The sequence below is a fragment of the Cavia porcellus genome, unplaced genomic scaffold (assembly GCF_034190915.1).
Source record: "Cavia porcellus strain 051 isolate PalLab524CR breed Dunkin Hartley unplaced genomic scaffold, mCavPor4.1 scaffold_1, whole genome shotgun sequence".
Taxonomy (NCBI): domain Eukaryota; kingdom Metazoa; phylum Chordata; class Mammalia; order Rodentia; family Caviidae; genus Cavia; species Cavia porcellus.
Genome location: NW_026947484.1, coordinates 182,163,492 through 182,177,599, shown reverse-complemented (window position 1 = coordinate 182,177,599; position 14,108 = coordinate 182,163,492). Strand labels below are relative to the sequence as shown.

The 14,108-nt window shown below is 42.0% G+C and overlaps 1 non-coding gene across 1 annotated transcript; it reads right to left on the bottom strand.

Moving 5' to 3' along the window:
* Window positions 1–13,471: 13,471 nt before the first annotated feature.
* LOC111757112 (small nucleolar RNA SNORA2/SNORA34 family) lies at window positions 13,472–13,608 on the bottom strand. Its single transcript, XR_002791495.1, has one exon. It is a non-coding gene; the product is annotated as a small nucleolar RNA SNORA2/SNORA34 family (small nucleolar RNA).
* Between the last annotated feature and the right edge of the window lie 500 nt (window positions 13,609–14,108).

Genomic DNA, 14,108 nt, shown 5'->3' with positions numbered 1-14,108 from the left:
TCTGCTCTTCTTGGCTCTCAAGTTCTTTGACCTCAGAGCTTTGAACCCTCACTGGTGTATCCTTTTGAGTAGCTGAGTCCTCATGCAGAATGTAGATGACCAGACCTGGAAGCTGGGCTGGAGTTCCCCATTTAACAAGCCCTCCCCACTTTGTAGGCTGCTTTACATCTGAGTGCATCCAAGCCACAAGGGTAGCCTCATGTGTTGCCTGAAATGGACATGGCGAAAAGCAATCCCTCCCCTCCAATAAAAGTTCACACCAGCTCTTTAAGGCCCCTTTTCTGATTCCTAGAGAATATCTCCAAGGGAGCTATTAGTTTTTCTGGCAATTTTATGTATTGTAACAGATTCACTTTTGTAATAATAAAAAGTTCAATTCTATTTAAATTTGAACTTCACGCTCTCATCCAATGCTGTTTGTCGTCTAATTTCCAGTTTAAGGCAACCCCAGACTTACCTTCTTGCCTTTTTCTCTTTCACTCTGCCTCCTAGCTTTTGCTACTCACCTCTCTCCTCTCTTTTCCTTGTGCATTGAGCTACATGCCCCGCCCTTTTTCTTTTTTATTTTGAGACAGGGCTTCAGTAAGTTGCTCAGGTGGGCCTCAGCCTTGTGGTCCTCTGGCCTCGGCTTCCCTCAGGGTTGAGATATAGGCCTGTGCCACCACGCCCAGCTTCACCTGTGTGTGTGGATGGTGAGGAGGGGTAAGAGGGCAATCTTACAGCTGCTGGTGCAGCTGGGTCTGAGATGTGCTGTGTGGCAGCTGTGCCGTGCAGTAGGAGATACTTTGCGTCCTTCGAGCCTGGGACTCTGTTGCTGCACAGGTCCCAGTGTGGGTGCTGCCTTCCTGGCTGGTGGCGCTCAGGGGGAGAAGCTCCACACTTCCTGCTGCACTCTCCAGCCCGCCCCTGCCCTTTGCACTGGGCCCCTCCAGGATGGCTGCAGGTTAGCCAGGATGGCAGTGAAGTCTGCTTCAACCATGGGGAAACCTACACTTTCGCCTCAACTGATGTAGGGGTGAAGCTGACCCCTGTACAGCTGTCCCTTTACACCTCCATCACAGGCAGCCCTGTGGGTTGAGGCAGAGCTAGGACTTCCCCACCCCAGCCTTGGAGAGGAAGGAAGATGCCACATACTTCTTTCTAGGCCAACTTCCCTCAAAGGAACTTTAACCTCAGAACTTGTCTAGGTTGAAGGTGGGCCATGAACTAAGCAGAGATGGCGAATCTTTTAGAGCTTTCAGTGAGAACAAACAGCCCACTGTAGCCACACGTGCCATAGGTTCATCACAACTGGGGTCCAGAGCACTTTTGGGTCGCGGTTCAGCTTTGAGCTTCATCCAGGGTTCTGAGACTCAACAGAATTGCCATTGAACAAAGATAAACTGTGGGATGTTTTACTGAGAAGATGCAAGGCTGGAGAAGTAGTCCAGCCTTGGAGGAACTTGGAATTGAACTGTACATATTCAGAAATGTGGATGTCCTATTCCTCAGAGAAGCCCCAGCAGCGGTGGCCCCTGCTGCTGTGGGTCCTCTGTGTCTACAGCAAATTTTGAGCCATAGGATTGGGAGGGACAGCGGTGAGCAGGAGGGAAAGAGTCTAACTGAAAGGTCATTAGTTGGATTCAAATAATTTGCAGCCCACTGTGGGCCATGGCCAGGCAAGAGAAAAAGGAAATGGGGTAACTGACCAGAAATGGTCATGGTGACAGGTGATACGAGTGACACTCCCGGCTCCTCCCCTAGAGCCTCAGCCTGTGATTACAGGGAATGTATGCACACGTGTGCATGCACATGTAGGTTCACATGTGTGCAGGAAGGTGAGTTTAAGGGTAGTAAGTATGTCAGAGAAACATTGTAAATGTTAGAAAGTTATTTTAAGAAAGAGATTTCTCATTAGAAGGAATTTGATTCTGTGAGGTGTTTATGCTTGTGTGAAAGATAAGAGGAAAACAGAGGAAGAAGAAAAGAGAAGAGAAAAAGGGAAAGGGAGATAAAGGGAAGAAAGAGAAAAGGAAGAAGAGAAAGCAAGATGAAAGGGAAAGAGACAAGGGAAAGCGAGATGGAGAAAAAGAGAAAAAGAAAGGGAAAGAGAGAAGGAAAGGAAAGACAGAAAAATAAAGCAAGGAGAAAAGAAAGGAAGTGAGAGAAGGAAAGAATGAGAGAGAGAAAAAGGCACAGAGCGAAAAATAAAAGGAAAGAAAAAGAAAACAAAAGAAGAAAAGAGAAAATGAGAAAGAAAGGAAAAGTAAGAGGCAAAGTTAAAAAGAAGAAAAAGAGAAAGAAAAAGAAAGGCAAAAAATAAAGGAAAGGAAAAGAGATAACGGGACCAAAAGTGAGTAAGGAAAAGGGAAAGAAAAGACAAAAGAGAAGGGGATGGAGGGAGGAAGGGACGGAGGGAGGAAGGGAGGGAGAGGGCAGAGCTTGAGAGGGACAGAACTCAGGGCGGTGTGGTTTGCAGAGGTGCAGTGCCAGGACTCCCCAGAGCCGAGCTGGGCGCTGTGGGTGTTAAGGGTGTGGTTGGGTCACTTCATTCATTCATTCTGAGCCACAGAGCTGTACCTGGCCTCCTACGAGGTTCTGAGGGGCCCGTACTCTGTCCCCAAACATAACGCAAGGGGTTCACTGGTAGTTACTCCAAGAGGCTGCCTAGAGGAGCTTGTACCTGGGCTCGGGCTGGCAGGAGAAGGGTGCGATGTTGTGATGGGGAGGGAGCACTTTGGGAAGAGCAGTAGCTGCTGGAGCAGGGAGGCACTGGAAATAGACCCCAGAGCTGCAGAGTGGCAGGGCAGAGGCTAAGAGCCTGGCCATGGGGTCAAGGCTTAGTTGGTTAGTTATTTGGCTAACCTTTCTGGACATGAGTCCTCATCTTCTTTGACCTTTGATATGTGGCAAGCTACCTGTTTCATTGGAGTCCAGGTTCTGGTCCCTTCTATGTAGCTGCTCAGTGCTCTATGTCCTGTGATCTCTGTAGGACCTCTCTCAGTGTCCTACACGCATGGAGTCCCGCCCCCACCTTTCTGGGAATCCTTGATTAGAAACGATGCTTGCCACACCTAGGCCTGGCTGCTCCATGCTCTACGAAATGTTCTTGGTTGTCTTCTTATCTGAGCAACTGGAAGGTCACTGGTATGGAGGGACTTCAGGAGAAAGCTGAGACCCCTGATCCCACCATGAAGAACATTCTGGAGCTGTGACATGGGGAAGAAGTACACCCCAGAGACTGTGGCTGTTAACAATCCACATGCACTGGAAGTCCTGCAGTGATGACCTGTGGCCCAGGCATCTTTGCTGCCTGAAATCCAGGCTCAGTGCCAGGAACCAAGGAGGTGCAAATAAACATACTCTAGATTCAGGCACGCAAGGAATCACGAATGATTCTGCCGTTAGAAGAAGGCTGTTGGCCTCAGTTTTTGGGTAAATTGGTATAATGTTATAAATACAGATATATTTAGGTTTGCCTTGCTACTATGGTAACTACTCCCTGAATATTCTTATCACTTTTGTGAGCCACAGTTTCTACATCTGTGAAATGGGCCTGAAAGCGCCTACTTGCTGCAATTGTATTGAGGATTAAATGAGAATGAGATGTCTTTTTGTTTGGCACTGGGAATTGAATCTAGAGCTTCCACACTGGACTACAGCCCAAGTTCTTTTTAGTTTTCTTGGAGAGAGTCTCACTAAACTACTAAGTTGCCTAGGCTGGTCTCAAACGTGTCATTCTCCTGCCTCTACTTCCCAGAATTCTGGGATTTTTGACATAACCAGGGACGATCAGAATGGTGATGTACTACATGTAGCTTGGTGATCACCTGGGACACCCCTTGCATAGGTTTTCTTTTTTCTTGGTTGGACCCTTGTAAATACAATGTATTGGAGCTTTCTTATACCCAGAGAAGAACTTGGAATATGGATGGAGAAGCTCCTCATGCACGTGGAGGTAAGGCATCAGTTAGACCTCAGGGACCACTGTAGCCACCTCATCTGTCTCTTTCTGGACCACTGCTTCACTTCTTCACCATCCAGACCAGCTCACTCTAATTCCTGCTTCCAGCTTTTCAAGAGACTGTCAAAATGGTCCAACATCTCAAGCCTTGAGGAGAAAGCCTCAGCCTCCGTTATTGGAAAGTAAACTGAAAAGAACAAAACACCCTCTGAACGAGCAGCCCTTACCTCCAGAAGTGCAATGGTTCAGGGCTAATCTGTTGCCCCGAAGTCTCATGTGTTTGAAAGGTGGCTGTTACTATGAGGACCTTATACTTAACATGGAGTCATCCATTCATGGGTGCAGTAGCTAAATGGGCTGCTAGGAGGTGGGACCTGGCTGGAAACAGGTCGCTGGTGGTGTTAAGGGTTGCTTCTAGATGTCCCCCACAGCCTCATGCAGTCATAGGTGGGACTCTTTCAGAGGTGGCTGGGGACACTGGGACTGATTGATGGTGCAATGCTCGGATTGAGGCACTGGGATTAAAGGTGTGACTGCTACCCACCCTAAGGGTGGGTGGTTTGGATAATACACAAATGACAGAAAGAGCTGTGGTCATTTCTTGCTTGTTTGCTGCCTCTGCCCACATGAACCATTTTTCCTCTGTGATAGCCCTCTGCCATACCACACCACCTTAGAGCTAGCTGATTATGGGTTGAAACCTCTACAAACTGTAAACTAAGTAAACATTCTCACCCTTAACTTTGAGCATTAGGTGTTTTGTCCCAGAAATGAGAAAAGTAACTAACACAGGTGATGTGATACAGGAGGATGCATTCTTGGCCCCGCTCTCCTGCCTCCTCTCTCTCTGCTTCCCGGCTGCCATGAGATGAATGGCTTTCCTCAGTGTGTCCTCCCATCATGCTCGTTTTTGCCTTGGAATCATCTGACTTTGGACTGAAATCACTGGAAACTGTGAACCAGATAAACCTTCCTCCTTAAACTTGAAGGTGTCTTGCATTTTGTCTTAGTAATGGCACTGTGACTGATACAAGACATACAACATTTTTTATTTTGAAAACAAAATAACAACAAAAAGATACAGAATTTAAAAGCAAAACAATAGGAAATTAATACTAGTGAATACATTGTGCATTGTTATCTTCAAAGTAAGTATTCAGATTATAAGATTTAGGTATTAAAAATGATCAAACAATGACAGCACAAACTGTTCTTTTTGATGAATGAACAGAGATCAGTAGTATAGTTATCTATTTTGTACACACACACACACACACACACACACACACACACACACACAGATATAATCTCCCTTCTTTCTTTCCTCCTTTCCCCTATCCCAGTTGTTCTTTCCTTTCGAGCACTTTCTTTCCCTTTCACTCTCACAGTATCCCCACTGTGGAAATCAGTGTGGGGATTCCTCAAATGACATACAATATTAAGTTCTTTTTCAAATTACCTGTCAGTAAATATCACTTGGGGCAGCACACTAAACACCCAGATTTCCCAGCACTTACAACTGTTTCAGACGCCTCAAAGATGAGTGAAAACCCAGTGGATGGTGTCCTGGAGTCTTCTTGTGTTGGCTGGGATTCGCCCTTTTTCCAGGTGATCCTCAGGCAGGATGAGCTGGCAAGCAATCCAATTCTATCCCCAAGGGCTGGTGTTTTAGATGCCAATGACAAAAGCTACCAGTTACGGATCACATATGACATAGATACGCTAAGTGTTTCACCTATGAAGCAGGTGCAAAAGAAACAGCATTCTCCGTTTTTTACAGAGCAAGTTCACAGAGAACAAGTGGTTTTCTTAAGTACTCACAGCTAGTGGAAGAGGCTCTGGGTATGGAACTCAGGCAGTCTGACCCTCACACTAGACGAGTTAGCAGCAACACTTATCTCAGGCATAAACTGAGTAACTGACTGAATTTACTGGAGGAATCACATTGGTTCCTAAAGATGAGATTTAAAATGATGTTTTGTAGACAACAGGAGAGGCCAGGGACAAGGACCAAGGGTAAATGAAGAAACCTAGATCAGAACCATGGCCAGGGCATGGAGGGGTGAACATGGAGGAGCCCCCAAGTCCCAGAATCTAGACAGTCCTGGGTCTCTACTTTGATCTGTGGTCTTCAGACCAGTGGGCACCATAATTGGCTGTGGACCCTTTGTGACCTTGCAGACTTCTGTCCCTTTGCAGCTCTGTGGAGGAATGTAGGGAATGTTCTATGTTTGCCAAAGGCCTTTAAGTGTTGGTGTGTCTGGGCATCCTCTCACTCTGGAACCTTTTCCATATTTAGGGGATGCAGATTTGCTGTCACTGATCATTTTTCCTCTCTGCTCTCTGATGCTCTCTCTCTTGACTTCTGGCCAAGAGTTTTCATTTTTTCTCTTCTACTTCCATTTGGCTAATAACAATTGCCTTCCTTATTCCATTCGAGTTATTCCATCCTACAAATTCCTTCCTTTTAGCAGATGCAGCTCTCTGTGTTGAAAAGAGCCCGAATCCTGGACTGAAAAACCAAGTATCCACTGACAGTTTGAATACCAGTCTGAGCGTGTCCGTACAGTGGGCATAACTTACCTTGCAGAGTTCTGAAAGTTAAGGGAGATGTTTGTAAATGGGCCTTATCAATCTTTTTCCATTATATAAAGGTTCATTGGCTTGAATTAGTTCTCTTGTTTATGATTTCTTCACCTCTTTTGTTTTTTTCTGCCCCATTCTTGCTGACACCTCTCTGGCTTTGTGGCACTGTTCACTAACAGGAGTCACCAAAGTGCCGGCCACCTGTCTCGTTGTCAGGGCCTGATGTATATCACCTGGCCAAGGTGGCTTATGGGGTCAGTTTCTCTTCCCCAAAGTGGGATTTCCCCCTTTCACAATCATCAGAATACTGTTTTCATTGCTCAGAGAGGAAAACAGTTTCCAATTTGTAGCAGTAATCTATTAAAATTAATTATAGCAGCATTTTCTCTTTAAAAAAATAAATTATCAGTCACATTAGGGGATGATCTAATGACTTGGTGGTTGCATTGGCCAAAAATTCTTTAGGTTAAAATTAACTAAAATCACTGGAAGGTGAAACATCCTGAAATTTGCAAGTTGAATGGTATTTGAATAGTGTTTCCTGATTTTGCTTGATCTAAAGAATAAACTGGAGTGCTTGTGAAAATAAAGATTCCTCCATCCCATGACCAATTCAGCTTTACAGGTGATGATTATCAGGCAACTATAAAAACACTGATTTTGTACCTCTGGGAGATATTTTTGATATCTGTTAAGATTCTTGCCTTAATCCCAAATAACAGTAGATTTTAAAAAGAAACAAGCTCAATATATTTTATTTTTTAAAATTCAGTTTATATGGTCTCTTTTCTCCCTTTTTTCCATACCTCCCTTCTTCATATTTTCGTCTTTCTTTCTCCCTTCCTTCCTTCCTTCTTTCCTTCCTTCCTTCCTTCCTTCCTTCCTTCCTTCCTTCCTTCCTTCCTTTTCCTCTTTCACCCACTTACATGCACACAGTTAAAGGAAAACACTTTCTTCTACAGGTGAGTATAAGAAATTTAGGATATTGCGTTATGAAATGAATTCAGGCTCTGTGGTCTTTCTGTTTATGCTTTACCCAGCAAAAGAAAGATAAACTCTTTTGCTTTGTTTATTTCTCCAAAATTATTTGCTCAAAGAAACATTTTCTTATATCTACAAAAGCAACCATGGCCACGAGAAGTTAGATTATCATTTCAATGTTTTCTGACATTAAGGATTTCCAAGTTATTTTACTAGGGCTGGTTTGCAGGTTCAGAGTAAAAAATAATCATGATACTGGATATTTTCCCATCTATAATCTCATTTAATCTTCATAGTGATTTTGTAGGGATGTTTATCATCATTTTTCAGATGAGCAAATAAAGACTCGGAGTTTAGAGGTTTTGTGTTATGGCTTTTTGAGACTTTCTTACCATTTTCTTGTGTCTTTAATAGGAACCACCCTTCATCCTAAAATGAATTGCTGTTGAGTGGAGAGAACTGACTTGAGATGCACTTTTGGAGAGATTAATGATTGAGTATTGAGAATATCAGTAACATTTGGGAATACTTTTGCTGGAATGGTACAATAATAGGTTTTTTAGAGTGAGGGATAAAAACATCACTTAGGAGCTATATGATCTTGAGAAAATTCCTGAACTTTTTGAAATTCAGGTTTTGAAAAATGAAGACAATAGTGTCTAATTCACTCTTTAGAGACGGTTGTGAGAAGTGAATAAAACACATGATTTAAAGGGTCTGAAAGTGTCAATCACCTGGTTAGTGCTTAATAGAGTTTAATTCTGTCTTCCTTTTTTCTTCTGGTCACAATTTGAATATCTTCTGTCATTACACATTTTCTTCCCAAGTTTTCTGCCAACCTTTTTCTGACTTGGATAAGACTCTTAATGATAGTATATATTTAAATATTATCCTTACAGGACTGGGGATCTAGCACAGTGGTAGAGAGTACGCTTAGCCTGTGTGAAGCTCCAGGTTCAAATCCCAGCACCAAATATGTGTACCTATGTTTTGTCACTTGACATGCATTCTTCCTTGAATTCTCAGTATGACTTTCTGAGGAAGCTGTTACTGTCATTCCCTGTCTGTCTAGGTGGCAGCCTTGCAAATTGGTGATCCCCAAGTAGCATTGTGTAGAGTTCACAACAGGGGTTTCTAACTCACTTGGTGGATACGGGGACACCTGCAGGAAAGAAAGAACTTGCAAGCTGAGTCCAGAAGCCCGAGTGAAAAGAACTCACCATTCAAGCTTTAGCTCACATCCACACAAGCCTTGTGAGAGTAAATACATAGCTGTGTTACAATGCTGAGATGCTGGAATTGCTTGTTTCCTCAGTGCAAGCTTAACATGATTCAACAGTTCCCACCCTAAGCATTCTCTGATTTCTTATTTTGCTGTATTTTTCTTCATTGTACCTAATACCACTTGAGACTAATTCACATATTAATTTACCTACTTTCTTGTTATCTGCTTTTCTCCAATAGAATGAAACTCCATCAGGGCAAAAATTCAATGGAGCCTAATGTAATGATGGCACAGAGTAGCTGCTCAATAGGTCATTTTAAATGGGTGAATGTTGAATATTTATTCTTATCTGTCCTATACTTAACACACAGATTTGTGATATTTTAAAAAATATTTTCCTATTACAAATATTCATGTAGAAGTCTGGGAAGATGACAGAACAGTAAGCAGCACAGTAAACAATCTCTCTGAGAGAAACATTCCAGGTGCTGGAAGATAGCATTCTGGAGAAGACAGAAGTGAGTCTCCTTGAACCAGGAAGAACTTAAAGAGAGAATTGAAGCCTACAGAGAGAATAAAAAAACAAAGAAAGAAAAATGTAAACAGAAGTTGACAGCTGATGGTGCTTTCACTGGAGCTGGTCCCACTGTGAGGGAAGTACTGTTAGGATCCCAAGATGCATGGGCACAGTGAAGCTGGTGGCAGGCAAGCCTGAAGGCCTGGGCAGGGAGACATGGTGGTGGAAGGGAGCAGCAGACCAGAGAATTGCACTGGCTGGCAGTGAGTGTGAGGGATTCAATCCTCCTGCAGGAGTGAGCAATTGGCTGGGCACCATTTTGGAGATGGGCAGGATAAGCCGAGAACCAGAACTGCAGCTGGCTTCACTCAGCCACTCCTAGCACAGAGCAGATTGGTGGAAGTTGCTTGGACTGAGTCCCACCCCTGTATGTGGTCCAATAGCCACCACCAAGGTTTCCCTAAAGCTATCCCTAACCAACCCCACCTGCTTAGCACATACTAACATGGTGAAGACTTCCTGTAGTTAATCAGTTTGGAAGGGAGGGGCCAGCCTGCCTCACTCCTGTTTACACTCCAGTAGTCACCAGCAGACTGGGAAAAGCAGCAAACAGCAGGAATCCCTAACCAACATGCTTCAGAGTAATTGTAACCAATACAGGAAGTTCCGGGGAACTCACTACCCACTTGTCGGGAAGAAGCCAGGAACATGACAAGCAGAAGAAGCAAAAGTTAGTCTCTGGCCTCCAACCCAAGCAGTACTGGTTCAGGAGATGTAAACACAGAAGAGATTGGGAGTCTCACACCTGCAGTTTCTGAAGTAATAGCAATTAAAATAAAGAAACAACTTCATGAAGCTATAAAAGAACTTAGAACAGAAATTCTATTACTGGTAAGAGAAGATACAAGAAACATAATAAAAGAATTGCTGAGCACCTCTAAAGAAGACACAGATGGAAGAATAGAGGAGCATAGAAAAAGGAAGGAAACCTTTGATGAAGAATATTAAAAAAACTTAGAATATATGAAGTATTCAAAGAGATTACCAGGAAATTAAAAACTCCATTGAAAGCTGGCAAAACTGCTTGAAAGAAACTAAAGATGGATGATCAGATCTTGAATACAGGTTTGCGTCTTGCGATTGTGAAAGGAAAGATCTCTTAAAAATAACAAGAAACCAGGAAGTAACAATACAAGGGCTAGAAGATGACAAGAGGATCTATAACTTAAGAATTAAAAAATGTGAGTTAAGAAGCAGGGGTAAACACAAATGAAATGCAAAGACTATTTACAGAAATAATTAAAGAAAACTTCCCAGGCATAGGAAAAGGGAATGATATTCAGATATATGAGGCATATAGAAATCCAGCCAGCTACAAGCAAAATAGATCTATACCCAGACATGTAATAATCAAGATCCCAGAAAGTCAACACTAGAACAGAAAAAAAGCTATCAGAGAAAAGAAAGAGATCACCTATAAAGGAAAACCTATCAGAATCACAACAAAATTCTTCTTTTTTTTTTTTTTTTTTTTTTTTTTGTCTTTTTCGTTTTTATCGGTACCAGGGATCGAACTCACGACTGCCTGCTTGCAAGGCAGGTGCTTATGCCGCTGAGCTAAATGCCCAGTCCCCAGAATCACAACAAAATTCTTGACACAAACCATCAATCAAATCAAGAAAAGCATGGAGTGAAGTATTCCAAATCCTGAAAGAAAATAACCAACCCAGATTGATGTACCTTGCAAAACTACCTGTCAAAATTAACAGAAACAAGATGTTTCCACGACAAAGAGGAACTGGGGGAGTTCATGACTGCCAATCCAGCACTACAAAAAATACTGAAGGACATTCTAGAGAGAGAGAAAAAAAGACTATGGTTTCAGGAACAGTGGTAGAAGGGGCTCACTGAACAGGGCAGACAGTGGAATGAAGGGGAAAAGTAGACAACCAATGGCAGAAAAATAGCATGACAGAGATGAGGCAGAGGAGGTTGGCCATAATCACTAACATTGATGGCCTCAATTCACCAATGGAAAGAAACAAGCAGAGTGGGTCAGGAGATAGGGTCCGTCAATATGCTCTATATAAGAAATATAATTAACCTGAAACAAGGTTTATAGACTGAAAGTCAAAGATGAGAAAACAATGCTCTGTGTGACAGGGAACCAGAAAAAAGTGGGCATGGCTTGTCTATCAGCTGCACATTGGCTAGAAATCCATGACACTTTTATACAATGGAAAGCTACTCAGCTATAATGAAAGAAAACCTTGAGGCTTTTGTAGGTAAATGGGTATGAGTTGGGATCATGCTCGGGGTAAAAAGCTTTAGAATCACTTAGGTGAATAGTGGGTTGCCTCCCTAATTTAAAAACTAAAGGAGTTAGTGGTATACAAAATGTACAATGCATCCTGGGAAAGTGAAATGGAGGAATTGTCTAAAAAGGGAAGACAGAGGACATTGTTAATCATGCATCATGATTTGAAGCCCACATTGTTTTCATTGCTCTGTTTAGACTGGTTTTATTCTGTTCCAGTTTTCCTATTTGTACTAGATTTGATGACATGGACAGCTATTCCTAAAATAGCTGGATATACTATGGTGACCATTTTTGATTTCCTATTAACTTGATTTGAAGCCCTGTATTACTTTCACTGATTTTATTCTATTCTGTTTTGTCTGATAGTATCAAGTTGAGGGTATAGGCATCTACTTTGAAGACAATAAGATTCACTATGATACCCATTCTGGTTTGACTATTATCTTCTTTTGAAGTCCTATAATGTCTCCAATACTTTGTTTTTCTTGGTTTTGTTCTGTACTGTTTTGTTTAATTTTATTATGTCTGATGATATGGGCAATTCTTTTGAAGATAACAAGAGGCATTATGGTAACCATTGTTAAGCACCTCATATTTTGTTTTTAAGTCATGTACTATGTCCATCCTTTTGTCTTGACTGACTCCATTTTTTGATCTCATTTGGTTTTATTCTCTTCAAAATAAAAAAAGATTAAAAATAAAAACAAATATTCATTATGTAGATCTACTATGTGCCAAATAGTTTCTGGGGATCAAACAAGAAATTTCTCAGTAAATTAATGTCTGTATCCCTGAAATGAACTTCCAAAATCCAGAGACTGTAATTTATTGTTTACTTCCCAGTCCTGAACACAGCAAACATCAGTAATATTTATTAAATGAAGAAGTGTGACTCACAAGCTTGTGAAAAAAGTATTTTTATCATCTACAAAGGGGAAAATGGATTCAGTTTATACTGTCAGTAAGGACTAGGCTTACTGCTGGTCACCTGCCCTTGAATTATCCTGAAATACTTGTTCTTGCAAGGAGATATTGTTCTCTTTGGTTATCACCCAGGTTTAGTATAAGGACTGTAAGTCCTCTGAAGACAGAGCTATGTCTGTTTCTCTCATTTCAGGGTGACTGGTACCTGCACAATTCCTGGTTGATAGCAGTAGAAACTAATATATGTATGTAGGAATGAATGAATTTATTTAGTAATTTTTTTATTTTAAAGAGAATAAAACAAAATGAAACAAAACAAAACAAAACAACAAGAATGATATTGGATTTCAAAATAAGGCAATCGGATATCAACCATAGTTACTGTAATACAAGTTACTATCCTCTGAATAGATGCCCAGATCACCAAAGGCATGCAAAGTCAATCAAACAGCCTAAGCACTAAGTTGTTTCTTTACTTTAGTTTCCATCATCTCAGAAATTTCAGCTGTGGCTAAATTTCCTCTATGTCTGTATCTCTTGAACTTGTTCTGGGTGAGATATAGACATGCAAAATTAATCAAACAATATAAACACTAAGTTGTTTCCTTACCTCCGTTGCTATCATTTCAGAAATTTCAGGTGTGTGACTTCTAATTCTTTTGTGTCTGTGTCTTCTGGACTTGTTCTGGGTGGGCTGGAGGTCCGAGATTGCCCCTGCTCCTTCATTCTGACATTTTTCTGTGTTCCTCCAAATCATCCAGTTGCTGAGTCTTGGGTGTTTCCTGTGTTGGCTGCCCTACCCCTCAGTGCAGGGGGTTGGGTTAGGCATCTGGGTTCCTCAGAGCTGAGGTTCCCAGGGCGGTGGAATGGTACAGAGTGGCTGCTCATGGATGTTCCCCTGATGGCAGTGAAATTCTGGGGAAACGGCTTCCTCTCCCTCAGGCCTGTGGGTGTGGGCTCATGGAATAGGAGGTGAATCGTTTCTTTCTAATGAATTGATCACTACATTTCTAAAGTTCTGAAATGGCCAAGAGACCACAGAAAGATACCACTTTAGGCTTCTGCTTGAAACCAATGACTTCAGAAAACTGCTGGCCTTGATTCAGGGCCATTATTTGGCAATTTTTGCAAATGTGTTCTTTTATTTATTATAAACTTTCTTGAATATTTTAACCATTGATGTGTGCCTGGTTGCCAGGCCTATATGTGCCCTAAAGATTATGATTTTTTTTGTAAACTGAAAAGCCCACTTGAATGTTCTTTATTTTTCTGTTTTTGCCTAAGATTGGTTTTTCTTTTTTGCAAAATCAGCACTGACAAAGACTGCGTATTTCAGGTACTGTGCCAGCAGTAATGGGTGATGAGGCTTTAAGGTTATGAGCTCTTTGGGTTTATGGGTCAGGCTGCAAGGTTTTTCATCCACTGTGGTAACTGAATGGAGAACTAGGGCTTTTTCCTCACTATATTTTGTGTCAGGAGATCCAGTGTATGAAGCTTATAGATTCTGGAGTCAGACTGCTTGGAGTCAAACTCCAGCTGCAGCACTTACTGGCTGTGTAATCTTGGTGCACCCACTAGCCTTCTCTGTGGCTCAGTGTTCTCATTTGCAAAA